At 50.3% G+C, this 13546-nt stretch overlaps 1 protein-coding gene across 1 annotated transcript in view; it reads left to right on the top strand.

Moving 5' to 3' along the window:
- The window catches only part of TACC2 (transforming, acidic coiled-coil containing protein 2), a 182906-nt gene that overhangs the window by 68626 nt on the left and 100734 nt on the right, over positions 1 to 13546 (top strand). The gene's annotated exons all lie outside the window — the stretch shown is intronic.

Raw genomic sequence — 13546 nt, 5'->3', positions numbered from 1 at the left:
TGCAGCGGAGCGGGCGCTGGGCGCGCCGGCCGGCTTCAGCCTGAGGAGCAGGAGCAGAGGGCGTCAGTTAGACTGTGGCCTCCTCAGTCCTGTGGGCCCAGGTCTGCAGTTCTTTTCCGTCTTCTGGTAGGGGAGGGGAAGGAGAGCCGTCAGCAGCGGGGCTCCTTGGCCCTACTCTGGGGGCACAGCTGGGAGAAGCTGCAAAGCTTCAGCTTGTGACGCCATCTGGGCTGCAGTCCCACGGCCCCTAGAGCAGCTGGGAAGGGGATCCCGCCCCGAAGTGGGGCTCAGGGAGGAACATATGGGCAGGAGTCTGAGAGCGCGGCTGGACACGCTCAGCACAGCACTGCTGGATGGAAGGTTCCAAGGCAGTGTGGGGTCCCTTCTTGCCCTGAATAGAGGCAGCTGAGGCCAGGAGCCCACCCTCCTCCCCCAGCACGGCTGCCCAGGGACGGCCCTCGGCTGCCACTTGATGGTTTAGGTGCTTGCACTCCAGGAGGCTGCGTTCCTTCCAAGCCAAATGCGCACTCTCGAGCCCTTAGACCCAGTGGAGGTACAGAAAGAGGGGTGACCAGGAGACAGCCGGTCACAGAGTGCCCCAAAGGAGGTAGAGAAATAGACCCCCCAACCAAGGGACACAGGGCCCAGGGAGGTGGGGTGGGGTGGGATATGGTACGAGCATGTGTGGCTCGGGACTCCACCTTGCCGGAGTGCCGCCCCGTGTTGATGAGTCAGTTTCTTTAATACTTGGCTGGCAGGAGAAGGCCCCGCTGAGCACTGGAGTCTGGGTGGAGTCATGCAGTATTCCTCGGTCCTCTCTTCTGCTTTGTTTGCATTTTTTTGATCCTGCCAGCCAGCGTCTCAGCAGATACATCCCGGTTGATTCTGTGCCACGGACTATTCAGAATGTGGCGCAGGAGAAGGAGCATGAAGTTGGAAAGACATGCCTATTTACCAGCTGTGTGATGTGGCATAAGTTACTTGACTACTCTGAGCCTTGGTTTACCCATCTTTAAGGTGGGGCTAGTGGTACCCACCTCTTGGGGGTTATTGTGAGTAGTAAATATACATGAAGAATGTAGCTCAGTGTTTGACAAGTAGGTGGCACTGAATTCACATTCTCCCTGCTCCCAGCAGTGATGGGGAAAAGGAAGCAGACAGACAGCTGTTCTGGAAACAGAAAAATACAACATGATAAACTTAACATAATACAACATGATAAACTCTCCAACAGAGCTGAGAACAAAAGACCTCAAGAGAAGGGAGCACCTGACTCTGCCTGGAGAAGTTGGGAGGGCTTCCCAGAGGAGGCAGCATCACCACTGAGTTTTACAACATGACTAGGTGTTTGCTGAGAGTAAAGAAGGGCAAAAGTGCTTCAGGGAAGAGGAACCAAATGTGCCAAAGCTTGGGGTGTGGCGAGGCCCGGCAGATTCAGGCAACAGGTCAGGGAGGAACTGAAGGGACTGGAGGGAGGTACAGCAGTCTCGGACAGAGCAGCAGGGTGAACAGCCAAGGTGGCCATAGTCCTCAGATTTAGAGGGGCCTGCAGCTGGACTGGGGAGTTTGCTGGTGCCCAAGAAGTGCAAAGAAACATGTCTTCTCTTTTCAAGCAGGGGAGAGTCAGGGTGGAATTTACTTTGGGGAAATACCTCTGGTGGTGAGGAGGGGGGTGGGTGCAGGAGAGGCCAGAGGTCAGAGGGCCTTGTGGAAGTTGTTACTGTGGTCCAGGTGGGAGACAGTGGTGGCCTGAATTAAAGCAGTGGCCGTGGGGATGGAGGGGACCTGGGTCTGTCTTTGTGCCTTGCATTCATCCATTCACCAACATTGATTGAGCATTTGCTCTGTGCAAGGTTGAAGGCAGGTGCTGGGGATACAGTGGTGACCCTGCAGTGTGGGCCACACTATGTCTGAGGGTGACACTGCAGAGATGACTACTCCCAGGCTGGTCTGTGGCTGGCAGGGGCTCGGTGGGACAAGTTGCCCAGGGCTTCGGGCTTGGCACCAGCATTTCCTCCCCTTACTGCCCAAGGCTGGGGCCCAGGGCAAGGGGTGTAATTCCCCATGTGGTTCCACCAAACATGGAGACCTTGGAGTATTCTCCTGGGCTAAGAGGCAAGGGATGGTGGCTCTTTGGGGATGACTTGCCCACCTTGTGCCCCACCTTGGTGTCCCTGCTCCCATCTCTGTCTAAATACTATCTCACTGAGCATCATTTCCTGGCTTTGCAGAAAGAATTACAGGGTCCTGCCTGCCTTTCTTGGGTTTAGATAATGGGGCTGAAAGCCGATGAACAAAATCAGAATGATTTCTTAAAGAGGGATGGAAGATCAAATAACAACAACAAAAAGAAATAAGCAAACAAAAATGAAAGGGGGAAGTCTTCCAGGTTGGAGGACCTGCAGCCTGGCCAGAGTGGCTTTGCTGAAACCACAGGGAGAAGCTTAACATTGTGGCCAGTACACACGTACTAACCCCATGTGTGTCCATGATTGACATGGAACGTCCCTTACTTGGTGAGCTGCAGTGATACTCTATTCCATTCCATAAATGCGTGTTGACATGGCTGACTTGATGATATGATTCCCTGGTGCATTGTCCCTGCTTCATTTCCAAGAGGAGGCAGCTTGTCCCGAGGTTGGCACGTGGTACCTGCAGTGCCTCTGCCAACACAGCCTGAGACATCTGTCCAGACTGACGTAGTTGGGGAAGTGGGCTGAGCCATCCTGCATCCTCACTCTCTGTGGCCGGAACACTGACTGTTGCAGCGCTGTTTGGCAGGACTCAGGGTGGGAGCTGGGACCTTGTGGAGAAAGGATGGAGAGCAACGTAATAGGCTCTGGCTGGGATTGGGTTTCAGGTTCTCCCTGGAGCATCACAGAGTGGCTGTAGTTTTCTTACTTCCTTTTTGTGATGACATCTGGCCTTTATTGAGTACTTTCTATGTACCAGGCACTGAGAGCCATGCATTTGATATATATTTCTTTCTTTTTTTTTTGAGATGGAGTCTCACTTGCTCTGTCTCCCAGGCTGGAGTGCAGTGGTGTGATCTCGGCTTACTGCAGCCTCTGCCTCCTGGGTTCAGGCGATTCTCCTGCCTCAGCATCTTGAGTAGGTGGGACTACAGGTGTAGGTCACCACGCCTGGCTCAGTTTTGTATTTTTAGTAAAGACAGAGTTTCACCATGTTGGTCTAGCTGGTCTCAAACTCCTGACATTAGGTGGTCCTCCCACCTCCCAAAGTGCTGGGATTACAGGCATGAGCCATAGCGCCTGGCCCGATACATATTTCATCTCATTTAATGTGTGTAACAGCCCTGTCAGGGAGATATTCTTACTGTGCCCATTTTGTAGATGGGACAGTTGAAGCCCAGCAAAGTCAGAACACTGGCTGAGGTCCCAAGCTCTGAGGCCAAAGCTGTGGCGGGAACCATTTGGGTTGGGTCCTCTCATATCTGTGGACTCCTCCAGGGAGCCCTCCAGCCTCTAACTCCTCTGCCTGATTGAAGACCTCGGGCCTGGGGTCTCAGAGATGCTGTGAGAGTCAGTGAAGCAGGGACACCAAGTCCTCCTTGGCCCAACGTGATTTCTTGTTTTTTCACAAAACAGCCACAGCAGCAGCCACAGCTAAACATGTATTGAGCACTTGTTGTATGCCTGGCACTGCAGTACCTCGGGCTTTTTCACATATTATCTCATTTAAACCTTGCAACCTCCATGTCATGGAAGAGGAACTGTTATTATTTTCATTGCACAGATGAGAAAACGGAAGCACAGAGGCCTAATAACCTGTCAGGGTCAGCTTCAGGATGCCAGTGAGTGAAAAATGTCCCTTGCTTTCTATTCATCTTTTTGACCTAAGTGTCTGAGGAAGAGAGTTTAATTCAAACCTATTGCCGAGCACCCAACCTGTCTTCCTCCCCCCGGCCCCCCAATCACAAAAACAAACAAGATCCGTCGCTAGGGAGATTGTTGAGGTCAGGGAGACTGGGGAACCGGCTCTGGGCTCTGCATGTGGTACCTGGGGTCTCTTTGCAGCCCTGGAAGGGCTCATCCTAGGGAGGACCTCCTTGAGTGGCCTTCAGCCCTGGCCTCAGCTGGAAACAGTTTGGATGGTTGCCTTTCTCCTCTGTGTCTGCAAGTACAGCTCTGTCTACCCATTTCTCCATACCCCCATAGTTATTGAGGGCTTCCAAGGGCCTGATGCCGGGCCAGGCTCCCTCTTGGAGCCAAACTTGCTGCTGCTAGGACAAAGGAGCCGTCACATACTGGGGCATGGGTGTGTGTATAAAGTGGGTTTAAGATCATAGGTACAGGTAGGTTCCGAGACAGGCAGTCACTGCACAGGGGAAATGCTTATGCGAAGTAGCAACCCTTCATGTCTTCCTGGTGTAATAGTTTAAAGAGATGCAGAAAAATATGTAAATATGCCATGCATTTATTTTTTGCCAAACTGATGCCTAATAGCCTCTGCAAGCTATTAGAAAACCTTGTCATGCCTGTGTCCTGCTCTCTCTCACAACAATTCCTCAGCTCAGCAAAGATGAAGCAGGAATTTGGTCAGTCTGTTGTCACAGGAAGATTTTCTTCCCATGTACACATCAACTGCTAAAGATCTGAGAATTTAGGAAAAACAATCTCTTATCTTCAGACACAATTATATATTAATTGCAGCTGGCCACAGTTAGGCAGGATGTAGAGGGAATTATACAGACAGGGCCTCTCAGATGGTTATGGAAAAAGGGAAATATTTTTAGGGCTTGCTAACACACATGCAGGCGCACACACACCCACCCACGCGGACACGCTCATTCACTTACTCTGCCCACGGACTTTATGCTATCAATAGATGCTCATGGATGCTATTTCTGTCCTGGCTTTCTGGATTTCTGTTCCTTCATGGAGCCTTGAGTCAGCAGTTCTGATCCTCAACGCCTGGTTTTTGCTGCCTGGCTCACAAGTAGGGCAGCCCTATGCCAGGTCTGTCTCGACTGCTGCCGGCAGGCGTGGGAAAAAATTTACCCCAGGTGCTGCAAATTCACCCCAGGGCAGTCACAGGTAGCCGCTGTCTCTGCTCAAAATGAGGGAAGGACGGAGAGGCGTGGAGATTCTGCATTTGCTTTCTGTACTTTCATCTTGGAAGCATCTCCACCACTGGGCCACTGAGGGGAGCCCCTCCCACCACAGAGGCACAGATCCGCCCTTCCCAACCTGCTTCTCCAGTCTGGACTCAGAAACCAGCTTTGCTGTTGATTTTGGCAGCTGGGAGACCCCATCTCTGTTTACACCCAAATGTTTTCCTTAAAAGGCCTTTAAATTCCTAGTACAAAGTAGCCTCTAAAACCAGTGACTTTAAACTGTAGAGGAACTCAGTGGATTAACACATCAACATTCAAACCAAATGCAACATTAAGCCTCTTTAAACAAGAACCAGAATATTTTTGTGGTGCTTACTGAATTTTCTGTTCTTCCTGGAAATAGTTTCCCGAGAAGAAAGATGTATACCACTGGTTATGTTTTTGATCCTAGACAGATGTAGTCACCTGGCTTAGGTGAGAGCGTTGGCTCTATCTTCCCAGGTTTAGAATGGAACTGGGCTTTACTTCGAAGTAGTAGCCTGAACTTTAGAGGTTGAGATTTTATTTGGCCACGTGTCTGCTGTGGGCCACCCTCTTGATTTTCGCCTGTGATCTTAAACCCAGTTTATAAAGGTAGTTACAGGAAGGACATCTGGTTTTCTGAAGGAAACTCTTAACTGAGAAAGACCACTTAAAATGAGTCCACTTAATAAATCAAAAGTTTTATGGTAATAGTGGGAAAAACTTTTTTTTCATTTTGTTTTTGAGACGGAGTCTCAGTCTGTCACCCAGGCTGGAGTACAGTGGTGCGATCTCGGCTCACTGCAAGCTCCGCCTCCCAGGTTCACGCCATTCTCCTGCCTCAGCCTCCCGAGTAGCTGGGACTACAGGCGCCCGCCACCTCGCCCGACTAATTTTTTGTATTTTTAGTAGAGACGGGGTTTCACCATGTTAGCCAGGATGGTCTTGATCTCCTGACCTCGTGATCTACCCACCTTGGCCTCCCAAAGTGCTGGGATTACAGGCGTGAGCCACCGTGCCCAGCCAGTAGTACAAAAAACGTTTTTAAGACTTCACTCTGAAAAGAAATGAAAAATTATGAAAATGATTTTATTTTATATTTAACAAAATGTAGATTTTAATGGTAACCACATGTTAATGCTTAGAATGAACAAAGGATTTGGGCAGATGTTTTGTTTTTGTTTTTGTTTTTTTTTTTGCCAGATTTTCAATGCTGCATATTCTTCACTTCACACCTGACTTCAGCTTAAGCAACATGGTCACTCTTTCGTAAACAGTTCTGAGGGCTTCTCTTGGTTCTTTCATCTTCACGTTCTCTCTTTGAAGCCACCTTCTGTCCTCTTCCTGGCTGTTTCTCTTCTTCAGTTGCTCACAGGTCTGACTGTGCCAGCTGCCCTTTCTCATAGCTTTGGGGTAGGTTTTGAGCAATTCTCTGGTGTCACTTTAATTGACTCCATGACATCCTCCTCCTTCTTCCAGGTTTGCAGTTTTGCTTTCTGGTTGTTGGCACTGTATATTTGCTCCTTCAATCAGCAAGACACTGCCAAAGACCAGACTTGTGAGGACATGACTGGGTGCAGTGTCTCACGTCTGTAGTCCCAGCACTTTGGGAGGAGAAGGTGGGTGGATCACTTGAGCCCAGGAGTTTGAGACCAGCTTAAGCAACATAGTGAGACCACATCTCTACAAAAATTCCAAAAAATTAGCCAGGCATGGTGGCACATGCCTGTGGTCCCAGCTACTCAGGAGACTAAGGTGGGAGGATCGCTTGAGCCCAGGAGGTCGAGGCTGCAGTGAGCTGAGATTGCGCCATCGTACTCCAGCCTGGGTGACAGAGTACCCTGTCTCAAATAAAATACAGTAAAATAGACTTGTGAAGACGGGAGGAGCATGTGAGGGAGGATCAAGTCTATAAATGGTTACTTTGTTGATGATGTTGTCCTAACGCTGCCCTTTGTGTTCTCTTATGTAACCTTGTTAGCATGGAAACTTGAGTGGTGGGGACCCTTAGTGTAGGATGGGGGGACTAGAAATGCATCCTGGGAACTTTGTAGTTTTTGGATTTTGTTGATTGCCAGGAGAGCTGAGGAGCCCCTGCCGTGCTTGCTGACATAGCTATATGGAAGAATATTGTATTGGTGGGAGGATATTGTTGAAGGCATCAGCCATCATATACGTATAGTCACCAGGTGAAGGGCTTGTGGGAGAATGCGTGTTCAGAAAGTCACAACAGAAGCTGCTCATCTGTGGGATGGTCTTTTTTTTGTTTTTTTAACCTGTCGGATTTTGTGAATCATGTAACTGGTCATAGTTGTTGCCCTTTTTGCTTTGGCTGTTGGGAAACTTAGAGCCAGACTCCTACCCCACTCCTGCAAGAGCTTACCTCAGTACTTCCAGGCTCACCTCACCCCCTCTGGCTTTTACCCACCTTTTCTTCCTGTATTTTCTTTGTTCTCTTGAATTGTGAGCTTAAGTCCTTTTTGACATTAGGTAGGGTATATTCTCTCAAAAGCTACCTCACGAGTGTCTCCTACGATTTCCATCTCAAAAGAGTGGAAATATCAAGCCAGCAATGGTGTGTTTAAGAAAAAGAGGGCTAAATTAATTTGGTAAAGAAAGGAAGATTTTGAGAACCTTATTCAGTCTTTTTGAACATAGTATTTGTGTTACTGATTTTTTTTTTTCCATATGTGATGAGAATTCTTAATGCTAACAACTTTTGTATAGCCCTGAGATTTTGGGGACTGGCCTCCCTCCCTCCTTCCCTCCTTCCCTTCTTTCTTCCTTCCTTCCTATAGATATCAAAGATTACAAATATATTCTGAATTCTTAATTTAAAAATAAAAGTGAATCTCAACTGGCTGCGAGATTACAGGTGGCTCACACTTGCAATCCCAGCACTTTGGGAGGCTGAGGCGGGCAGATCACTTGAGGCCAGGAGTTCAAGACCAGCCTGGGCAACATGGAGAAACCCTGTCTCTACTAAAAATTACAAAAATTAGCCGGGCGTGGTGGCATGCACCTGTGGTCCCAGTTACTTGGGAGGCTGAGGCAGGAGAATTGTTTGAACCCAGAAGGCCGAGGTTGCAGTGAGCTGAAATTGCGCCACTGTGCTCCAGCCTGAGAGACGGGGCAAGACTCTGTCTCAAAAAAAACCCAAAAAACAAAAGTGAGTCTCATTTCTCTTTACTGTCTTCTTTTCTAGCACATTTGGGTTACCTCCCTGGGTCTAATAGTAAAATTCCCAGTCCTCTCCCTCTGTCATAACTGAATCGACAGAGTTTTTCCCCCTGAAGACTCGCCTGTGGAGCTGTCCTTGCTTGTGAAGAACTCTGAAAGGTCCCAGGTGTAAATATGGTGAGAGTAGTAGAAAGAGATGCCGTAAATAGATCAGCCTTTTGCAAGGAGAGAACAAGAGAACCTGCTGGAAAAGATGGGGCTTCACTGAAACTTATGCTTAGGCCCAAGAAACCACTCAGATTCCCAAAGGTGAGCATGTGAGATTTCATGCTGGCCTGTAAGAGGTTAACAGAATATCTGTACCGCTGCAAATAAACGAACGCAACCATCTTCTGCCTTTTCTCCATTCGTCATAAGACGGAGTTTTGCCAGGACCTTCTGCCCGTCCTCTGAGGTCTCGTGCAGCATGTGTTTATGGGCTCTGGCTGTGTTTGGGGCACCCTGCCTGTCTGGAGAGCAGAGACACAAGACACAGACACACCTGAGACTCTAACAAGGCAAGAAAGCACCAAGGCATCAATGTGCAGGCAGTCGAGGGACTGGGAAGAAAAGTCTAGGGGCTGGCAGGGAGCAGACCCCTCCGGGGAGTTGGGAGAGCTGGGATGTGATTTTCTGGAGGAACTGAGAGAGATGGAGAAGTTGAGGAGGGGGCAGCTCCTCAGCGGTGAGGCCACGGTGAGGACCTGGCCATGCTCCAATGCCGAATCAAAGCCAGGAGGTTGAATGGGGAATTTTTTGCAAAGACAGTGGACAACCTTTGGAACAAGACTGAGTGATGTGGAAGCGTGTCCCCAAAGCCCAGGAAAGAGCGTCCATCCCGGGACTGTGACGCCTGGGTAGAGAAAGCCCGGCACCGCGCCATTCTTGCCTGAGCCCAGGCTCTGTCCCTGCTCACAGGTACCCTGCTCATGTTGATGTGTGGGTGCTGCATTCAGGCCACACAGCTTCCCAGCTCTTCGAATTTTCGGCAAGGCAGTGAGCGTGCCTAGCTCGGTGCAGGGCTCAGGCGTTCAGGCACTACTGGGTGCAGAGTTGTGTGACGTGGGGCTGGTTGCGCGGGGCCTCAGGTGGAGTAACAAGATAACACTCTCAGAGACAGCCCAGAGCCGGTCTCAAGCTTGGTTCCCTGAAGAGAAGTTGCTGGGGTTTTGTCCAGCCTCCCTCCACTCCCCACCATGGTGTAGTGGGTCGTGGTGAAGACCCAGGGCTTGGAGGAGCCCCGTTCTCCATCTGTGTTTACATTCTTAGCTCCTCCAGATGGGTTTCTCTGTGATCTGACCTACTTTCCTGAGTGTGTGTGCTCGGGCTAATTAGCAGCTCGGGGTCCGTTGGTAGTGTTTGGAAAGTCTCGCTGCTATGGCAACTGGAGACTCCCTGAGGCCAGAGGCAAAGGTGGAGCCACTCACGTTTGTTTTTCTTGGGGTATCAGAGGGGTCTCAAACTACTCGCAGTTTCTGACCATGGCTCAGTCCCTTGCACCTCTGTGGGACTGAAGAGGCTGCATTACATGGTTTATCTTTTGGCTACAGGGATTTGTCAGGTTTGCTGCTCTTTCTGGTAGGTGTCACTAAGTAATGTGAGAATAAACTGGTTTCCACTTACAGGCCAGGCACACAATAGGTGCATTAATATATGTTGAACTGCTTTTTAGAAATGATGGATGCATTCCTTGATTTATCCAGGTTTCTAGGGTGTCTTTGGGGACATCAGTAGGAAGGTTTGCAGTGGAGCCTGTCTAAGCAGGCTATGACCTTCGGGGGCCTAGAATATGTGGACTGTGGTCCTAGAATATGTGGACTGTGGTCTAAAGGCCCCCAGGGGCTGAGTTCAGGGTCTCATTAGGGCCATGCTTAGGAGTGGTGGGGTTCCCTGGGTGGCTTAAATAGAACACATTGATTTCTTCCAGTTCTGGAGGCTGGATGTCTGAGATCAGGGTGCCGGCATGGTTGGGCTCCTGAGGAAGGCTCTCTTCCTGGCTTGCAGATGGCCACCTTCTTGCCTCACACAGCAGAGAAGGAGGGTTGGGAGTGGGGGTCTTGTGTCTCCTTCTCTTTTTATACAGGTATAATCTCATCTCGAGGGCACCCTTATGACGTAATCTAATTATAATTACCTCCCAAAAGCCTCACCTCCAAATACCATCCCCCTAGGGATTAGGGCCTCAACACATGAATCTGGGAGGGAGGCACAAGCATTCGGTCCATAGCACAGCCCTTTCCCTCTCTGCTCATTCTCCCTCATTTTCTTCAGCTTTACATTTTCTGTAGGCCGAGTTACTAGATCACCAGCTTTGTTTTAAATTGTTTGTAGAGTCAGCATCAAAACGTCTTCAATGGGGGTCTGAGAGACTCTTCCATAAATAATTTACACAAACTAATCACGCATGGGTTTTAGTTGCATTGACTGTAATGGTGCCCACATTCTATTTGTTTCTCTCCTGGTTTTTTTTTTGAGACAGGGGCTCGCTCTGTCACCCAGGCTGGAGTGCAGTGGCAAGATCATTGCTCACTGAGTGTGTATGCTCGGGCTAATTACCAGCTCGGGGTCCATTGGTAGCCTAGACTTACTGGGCTCAAGCACATCAGCCTCCTGAGTAGCTGGGACCACAGTTACACACCACCACACCCAGCTAATTTTGTTTATTTTTTGTAGAGACAGGGTCTCACTATGTTGCCCAGGCTGGTCTTGAACTCCTGGGCTCATGCAATCCTCCCACCTCGGCCTCCCCAAGTGCTGGGATTACAGACGTGAGCCACGGTGCCCAGCCCCACTCCTGGTTCTTGACTGTGTTTCTGACAACAGTGAGATGCTGTTGTCCCACTAAGTAATATACCCTGTCACTATGTCATAGCTTTTCAGTTGTTGGGATTCTACGTAAAAGCACTTCACTTTAATGCTGCCTTAATTTCCTTTATGGTACTATACTTGGGGGAAATTTTTTTCTTATAAAGAAGAATCCTGGTCCTGGGCATTCATAGATGGTATTTAATTTACTTTTTCCAATGTCCTTGCAAAATAGATGCTTTTCCTCTTTTGTCAGCCGAGGAAATAAGGTTCAGTATGGTTAAACAGTCGGCTCAGGCCACACAGCTAATGAGGGAGAAGTCAGGATTTGAACTCCGGTCTCATTTCAAACCCTATCTTGTTATCGCAGCAGAACCTCTACCTACTCAGGGTAAGGACATTTAGATGGCTTTGTGCTTTTGGACATCATCTGAAAAATGTTTTTAAAAGTTGGCAGATGAGTTCTAATTGTGGTTCCTCATTTTTTCCTCATGTATTTTCTGAGTACCAGGCTTGGCTGAAGGCCAGTCCCTAGGTGCCCAGGGAAAGGGCCACTTTCCTCAGAACAGTACCAGCCCAGGTTAGAGCTTACCAATGTTTCAGCTCTGCATGGTAAGCTTCTCTGGGCCCTCACCTGCATATGGAGCCCAAGAGGTCTGTTTTCTGACAGCGAAACAAACCCCCAGGGTGCTGAGAATGATGACAGGATGAACAGGTTGCAGGATCCTTGCCACCAAGTGACACCCAATGCTGACAATGAGTGACAGCTTCCCCGGGAGGTGCTTTCCAGAGCATGCCTCATCACGCCACCCCTGACAGCTACCTTCCCTGCAAGATTGACATAATCATTAGCTATTTTCAAATAAATGCAAAAGTAAACCTTCTCAATGTTTCCTGGAAATTTCATGTTGTTACATCCCACAGAATGATGTTGATCCTCTGGCATTCTGTTTGACACTGATACTGAATAGCAGCAGTGGAAAGTCAGTCCCGGTGAAGCTCTGGAACTACCGTGACCTCGAGTGTCAGTATCAAAAGAGCCCATCCAAACGTCCTTGGCCACGTCGCTAGAAAACAGTGTATTGGAGGCAATTTTAAAATGCTTTGAACAATTTTGTTTTTATTTTCTTTTGCTTTTGGCCACAGTTGAGATACATTTTAGGCTCACCGCCCTATGGGTGAAGAAAAGCTGGGAAAATGTGGAAGAGTCTTCCACTTACCCATCAGAGGTTCCATTTGAATTCAGTTGTGAGTCTGGGCTGGGAGCGCAGGAAGCGGTTGTGTTGAATGTACAGCATGAGGGGGATGGTGGGGTTCCCAGGTGTGCCCCAAACCTTCTGTACCTATGCGGAGATGATGAACTCTCTCCAGCAGCCTTCAGTGAGGCGGCTCAGGCGCTCAAGCCTTGAGGGTTTCCCAGCCAGCCACAGGCCAGGGACGGGGATTTGGGGATTTGGCTGTTAGTGGGTGGGTGATATGCTGCCAGCCACAGAATGGCGCTGGGTACTGGGAGCTTGGTGACAGGGTGTCACGGACATTCCTCCAGGCCTAGCCCGTTTAGAATCACAGAGCTGAGCCGATGCATGTCACGGAAAGTGCCTCTGCCCTGTACACGATGCTGCATTAGGGGCCTGCCTTGGGCGGCTCAGCTGGCCAGGCGTCTGCTTGTTTAGGGTGAGCCTTTGCACAGGGCTTGGCTTTGTGGAGCTCATTTGGTGGCCAAAGATGGTGTTGCAGCCCCAACCCGCTCCCAGGCCCAGTACCTTTTGCTCCCTAGCTTGCCCCAAGCCGTGCAGACTATGCGGTGCAAAGGTCCCTGGAGGCCAGGCCCGGGCTGGCTGTGAGGGGAGAGCCAGGCCCCGCAACTCTCCCTGGTACAGACCTTAGCTGCCTCCAGGGCCCAGGGCCTGAAGGAGGCAGAAGCCGGCGGTGGAAAAGGGCGCACGTCTCTGCCAGCGTCGCTCCCGTGGCCTGCTGCAGCGTGTTTACCTGTTCCTCCAACCGTCCCCCTGGTCCTGGGCCGGGAGAGACCATTTCCTCCTTCCTGGAGGGATGAGCCAGCAGGCCTGAGCCCCCTACTCTCGGTGGTCAGCCCACCCGACCACCACGCCCCTCCTTTCTGGGGCCCCAGCTCCCGGGCCGCGGCTCGTTTGCATTTCAAAGCTACACAATGCGGGCGGTCCCGGCGAGGCGGGAGGGGCTGGGGCAGAGGGAGGGTCTTCGCCTCCCCACCCCCAGCCCCGTTTCCGGAGCCCGCGATGGAGCTTTGTGAAGATGCAGGCGTTGGGGCTGCTCGGCGATGATGACATCATCGTGTCACACACAGGAGCCGGCTGCCGGGGGGTTTAAGAGAAGAGCCTTTCGGACCACACCGGCGCTCACGCTCACACCCGCACGCCCCGGGCAGAGCCGCGCACGCCGGCC

The sequence above is a fragment of the Mandrillus leucophaeus genome, unplaced genomic scaffold (genome assembly GCF_000951045.1).
Source record: "Mandrillus leucophaeus isolate KB7577 unplaced genomic scaffold, Mleu.le_1.0 Scaffold65, whole genome shotgun sequence".
NCBI lineage: Eukaryota > Metazoa > Chordata > Mammalia > Primates > Cercopithecidae > Mandrillus > Mandrillus leucophaeus.
The sequence above is the reverse complement of the archived record's forward strand: the minus strand, read 5'-3'. Positions and strand labels throughout refer to the sequence as shown.